Raw genomic sequence first — 5,389 nt, forward strand, 5'->3', positions numbered from 1 at the left:
TTGGTGCAAAATTAATTTAATCAAAACTATTTGAAAAAAAAACTATTGAACAGCAGCAGGTATGGTGACACCCCAACTCCAAACAATTAATTAGAAGGGATATTTTTGGCCATGTAGTCAATCTGTCAATCAGTTGATCCATCCATCTACAGTATCTAGTTACTGATTTCTCTCTGTTTCTCTACAGGTGCCCACTATGCGTATGCACTTGTACACTTTGATCCAAGTGATTTGTTTGGGGATTCTTTGGGCAATAAAATCTAGTGCATTTTCACTTGCCCTGCCCTTTGTCCTGATCCTCACGATCCCACTGAGAATGTTCATGACCGGTCACGTCTTCACTATCATGGAAATGAAATGTGTAAGTATCTCTTATATAGGCATGAGAGCCATATGCCACCATTCTTAATAGAAAACAAAGTTAAAAAGTGCTATATGAACGCTTTGTGTTGTACATGTTATATATTGTTTTATACTGAGATTTTTTCCTACTTAATTGTTTTTATTTTTCAGTCAAAAATTTAGACAACACTTACACCTATGCAATTTTATTTGTCCATGTTGTGACTGCCATATGTTATGTCATACTTTTGCAGCTGGACGCAGATGATGCAAAACGTGAAATTTGATGATGAGGATGACTAAAAATAACCCTTAAAACATCCCTGGACGTCTTTCTTGAGCCACTATACACTTACTGTGTGCATTAAATGAGAATCTTTTGCTTATATTTTGTAACTGTTGTACATTCAGTTCTTAGCTTAACCAATCGATGTGTCTCTATATCTTTAAAGCTTTAGAATACAATTAATGCACACCTAAAATTCATAAACTGTTCATATACCTTCCATAGTTGTTTATCACAATCTTTTCTTACTTTTTTTTTTCTTTTGTGTGTTTGTGTGCCTGATAAGATATTTGTTTTTGATTTGGGATTTTACATCCTGGTGTTTATTTGTTTTATGTATTCAAGGTTTCGTGCAAGAAATCTCATGTCAGTGTGAAGCATGTCAACTACACACCAGCTTGAATGTAAATCCTATCCTGTTGTAACAGGTGATGCCTATGCAAAATGTGCCTTTAGATAGAATTTCAATGTTTCAGGGACACCATACCTGTAAATATTATAGGCTTACAAATACAGAATGTTAGCATAGGTTACTATTGCAAAGATTTGCTACTTTAGAGTATAAATGAATATTTGGTTTTTATGTATGCTTGGTGTGTGGATTATGTGTGTGTTAATGATTAAAAATTCTTTAAAAACATCTACAATAATACTTAGTAAAGAAAAGCCTTACATTCCTGTCCTAAATTCGTCAGGGGGAGCTTGCAAACACATCCACTTTTCCAGCAGGCTTGACTTCACAGGAGGCCTGGGCGGGGCCTGGCCCACCCAATCATGAGCTTGGCCCCACCCTGGCAACACAACCTCCACCCACCTTCTCAAGTGTCCAGCCCATTCTGAGAGTCTTATAATCTTCCTTACATGTTAAAGCCGGACCTGCTTTACTGAAAATTAAAAATAAAAAAAAAAAATAAAAAACCAAGGGCACTTTAAGAGGACTTTTTTTTTTGTAGAAAAAATGGTAGAAAAACTGAAAATTGACTTAAAAATGTAGTGTTATCAAAGGTTAAAATAATCCCAATTTTTCAAATGTATTTATTATTGTTATTAATTTATTACATTTTTGTCATTGAGTAGTATACATACTCTACTATTCAGAGTAGAAGTTAGTATGATTTTTTTTATGGTTTTGAAATAAGTCTCCTATGCTTACTAATGCATTTATTCAATTAATAAACAGTAAAAAATGTCAATTGTGTGAAATATTAAAATTCAAAATGACTTTTCATTTAATAATTTTTTATATCATTTATTTCTGTGAAGACATGTTCAGCCATCTAAAATGAGAAACCAGAAATCTTTCTGATATGCTGATTTGATGATCGAGAAATATTATTATTATTATCAATGTTGAAAACAATATTTTTGTCAAACAAAAAAACTCATACTTTTTTCAGGATTATTTGATGCCACCCCCAGAATGTTCAAAACTTATTTGAAATAGAATTCTAAAAAAATATTTTGAATTTTAACAACTGTAATTTATGATCAGTTTAATGCATTTCTGCTGAATAAAAATATTAATTTCTTTTTAAAAAATTATGTAAATTTGTGAGTCACATGACCTGTGGATGGATTTTATACATCGCATCAGGACTTCGTGTATAAATAAATTCCTTAGAATCAAAACTTGTAAAAAGACAAGATCGTGTGTTTTATTGAAGGGAGATCCTGCCACAGTATATACGTACTGTTTGGGGTGAACAGTTTGTATTGACAGTGCTAAATGATTTCAAATACCTAGTGAGTTGATTTTTGGGTTGGTGTCAGTGCTGTGTACCTATAGATCTGTAGTGCTATAACAGACAGAGACTTGGGAAGCACTGGCCCGTGTGTTGTTTCTGGAGGCAGGCGCGCTCGATCGGTGCTGCACGGTGGCATCCCAGCGAAATGCGCACGTCACCGCTCTGATGTTTAACGAATCAGCGCGCTCATTGGAAAATCATGTTTTCCCCAAATCAGAACGTCTTGATTGGACCTCGCAGGTGACGCCCACAAACAGACAAGGTGGAGTTTAATTATTTAACGAGACAAAAACATGTAGCTGTCAGACTGAAAATGCCGAAAAGATGTTTAAAGTACACAACAGTAGCTCACTTCTAACGTCATGCATGCACGTTGGCAGTTTGACTAAATTCAAGAAAACTTATTTTCTTTTTTTTTATTAAAAAAGCATCAATCAAAACAGAAATCACTCTGGAACATATTCATTCAAATTCACTATTTATTAAAACTTCACATGGTAATCACGACTAAACATATGTGCTCAAAACAAGCCCGAGAGGCTACATGCGCTTGTGGGTTTGAGGGCGCCTCGGCAGCGCCGAGTTTATAATCCAAGCGGAACCCAGGCGATCCGTTCGTGATGCGAGCGGCTACAGCAGCGGAGAGATTGAAAATGCGGATGTCTCTTTGGAAAGAGAAATGAGCGGATCGAGAGAGCTGCGCGCTGACTGGAAGGAGAGCGAGAGAGATGGAGGCGGGGGGAAGTCTCTCAGGCTCTGCGGGGACTGGAGCGCCAGTGCCCTGACCGGCGGCGCAGTGCTGGCTAACATTCAAACCCTCCCCTTGGTCCACCACCAGTTCCACACACAAGCAGCGACAGGTAAGAGCTAACCAGCGCCTCATCCTACCAACCCTTGGGTAAACAAACCTTGAAAAACAAAACAAAAAAAAACTTAGATGCAACGTAAAAATTCTAAACATTCTGACTTTAGAACGTTCGTGCGCTTTGTTTTCGTAAAGCCGCCTCGTTTAAAATCGCGTTGACTTGGTGCAAGGCACGGTACATTCCGAGGTCGCCTTACCCGAATTTCCCGTCCTGTGACTCGGGGAAAAACATCCTCCGTTTATCTACCACAGTTTAATTTCCGAATACAACTCCAGGAGCCGCTAACCTCGTTTTTAAGCGCGCTTTGTCGCGTTTGGTGCCCTCGCGGTCGCCTTCATTTCCGAGTCAGCACTCCATGAGTGGAGGGAAGAACCAGCCGTCTCTGGTTCGCCATCAGGGAGCTCGGTTATCTCACCGTGTGCGCTCGTTTTCGCTTGCGCCTGCCGTGAAAGCAAAGTTTGCCATCACATTTGACAGTTTTTCGGTGTTTGAGGAGCGAACCGGGTGAGTTTTGGAGCGTTCGCGCTCGTCTCTCTCTCGGTGGAGGAGGTGAATCAGGCTCGCAGCAGCAGCGCATGGAGGCTAGTATGGCGGCTCTAGAACAGTCGTCACGCCAGTGAAGCGTCCTCTGTCTCGGCTGTTGCGTTTTTCCATTGTGACTTGGAACTAAATGACACGTTTAGAGACCAAAATGATTCATTTCTGAACGAGCGGATCTCGCTTTTCATAACTGTGCTTCAACCACCGCGTACTCGGTGAAATTAATCGTATATTTCTTTCATTTTTGTTTTTCAAGCCTTTGAAGACCCTGCTGCCATACGGCTGCTCAAACCGTGCCCTCACCCCGCATTCCTCGCCACTCGAAATCGGGGTAAACCACCGAATTTCTTCACGGTAAGAGGACAAATGGACGCCGGTTACAAACTATTTCTATCAGCGTATAATAAGGCTTGATTTTAGCCGCATTTTAGGGTTATTTTTGACGACTGTCGGTTCAGCTTTCACCAGGGCTTTAGGGGGATTCAGTGCTAGTTATAGCTGGCTAGCTCCGGTGTAGGTCAAGTCATAGGTCGGTTTAACAATGTAACATTTCTTTTTTCCTCATTAAACGCATTTTCAGATATCTCTGAGGCTATCATTTGTAGCACTTTCACGCGTGGACACAATGTCGCCGAGGTTATAATTTAATCAGTACAGCAGTTTTAACCATCAAACAGCACCAATTATATAATTTAATGAGGTTTTGATATGGAAAACGTTCTTAAGTTTAAACATACATTTTAAATGGACCCTTATAAATACTTAAACACTTCAACTTAGAACTCTTTACTCTAAATTAGAGTCCCGTTACAAAGCTTTTGTTCATAAATGCGCTTAAAATCCACAAAATAGTTTTCCTGGGCATTTCTATCGTAATAACGCTCCATTCTGCTCAAACGGGGACTGATTATCATGCCACCCACTTTATTTAGTAACATTTCATGGTGGTGGTAAAAAATGCCCTTCAGCTAGGGTCTATTTTAAAGCTGGACTCTGCTGGATCACGCGCCGCCATTACACATTCGGCGCCGCCTCGCCCTGGAAAAAGAGTCGTGCCATTTTGTGACTAATTCAGTCGGCGCACTCGTTCGCTAAACGACATCAGATTATGACTAGCCCTTCACACTCAAGCATTTTAAAACGGTCTCTATGCATCAAAGGTGGCGACGCAGAACGCGTCCGTGGCGGAAGCGAAGCCCCGCGCCCCGTCGGTCTGGAGGCAGACTCTGGTGCTGCATGCTGTAGCAGTCACTCATGATGATCCCTGGCTGTGTTTCCCCCTCGCTCTCGACGCAGACCGAAAGCAGATCCCGATCCGTGGTCAGCTGGTCCGTCTACAGGCAGCCGCCTGCCTATCGCCCAAAACGCTGCTTCCTCCTCCTGTAGTACCTCCCAGTATCCACTCGTCCGCCGAAAATATGCTCCAGTTTCGCCTCGAAAAGCGCGCAGAGAGCAGGAGAATCCGCCGCAAGTCTTAGTTGTGTAGACAAAATGGAAGATTAGACGGATTGGCTGCTCTTGCTGGTGTCGACTGCAGAGTTATTTGAGATTTGAAACCGTCACAAGCAATGGGCTCTGTCTCACGATGGAGCGTAAACGCTTAGGGGCGG

The 5,389-nt window shown here is 41.1% G+C and overlaps 1 protein-coding gene across 6 annotated transcripts in view; it reads left to right on the plus strand.

Annotated features, from left to right (window-relative positions):
* Positions 1-3,156: 3,156 nt before the first annotated feature.
* Positions 3,157-5,389, plus strand: part of LOC109052237 (nucleolar transcription factor 1-like) — a 12,181-nt gene continuing 9,948 nt past the window's right edge. Inside the window, exons 1-2 of one of the 6 annotated variants that reach the window (XM_042720971.1) lie at positions 3,164-3,233; positions 4,036-5,389. The exon at positions 4,036-5,389 is cut by the window's right edge and continues 92 nt beyond it. The gene's annotated coding sequence lies outside the window, so the exon portion shown is untranslated. Of the gene's footprint in view, positions 3,234-3,260 lie in introns of those variants that run through there. The other 5 variants (XM_042720967.1, XM_042720968.1, XM_042720970.1 and 2 more) reach the window with 5 other exon arrangements.

Source organism: Cyprinus carpio, chromosome B3, assembly GCF_018340385.1.
Source record: "Cyprinus carpio isolate SPL01 chromosome B3, ASM1834038v1, whole genome shotgun sequence".
In the NCBI taxonomy this organism is placed as follows: Eukaryota; Metazoa; Chordata; class Actinopteri; order Cypriniformes; family Cyprinidae; genus Cyprinus; species Cyprinus carpio.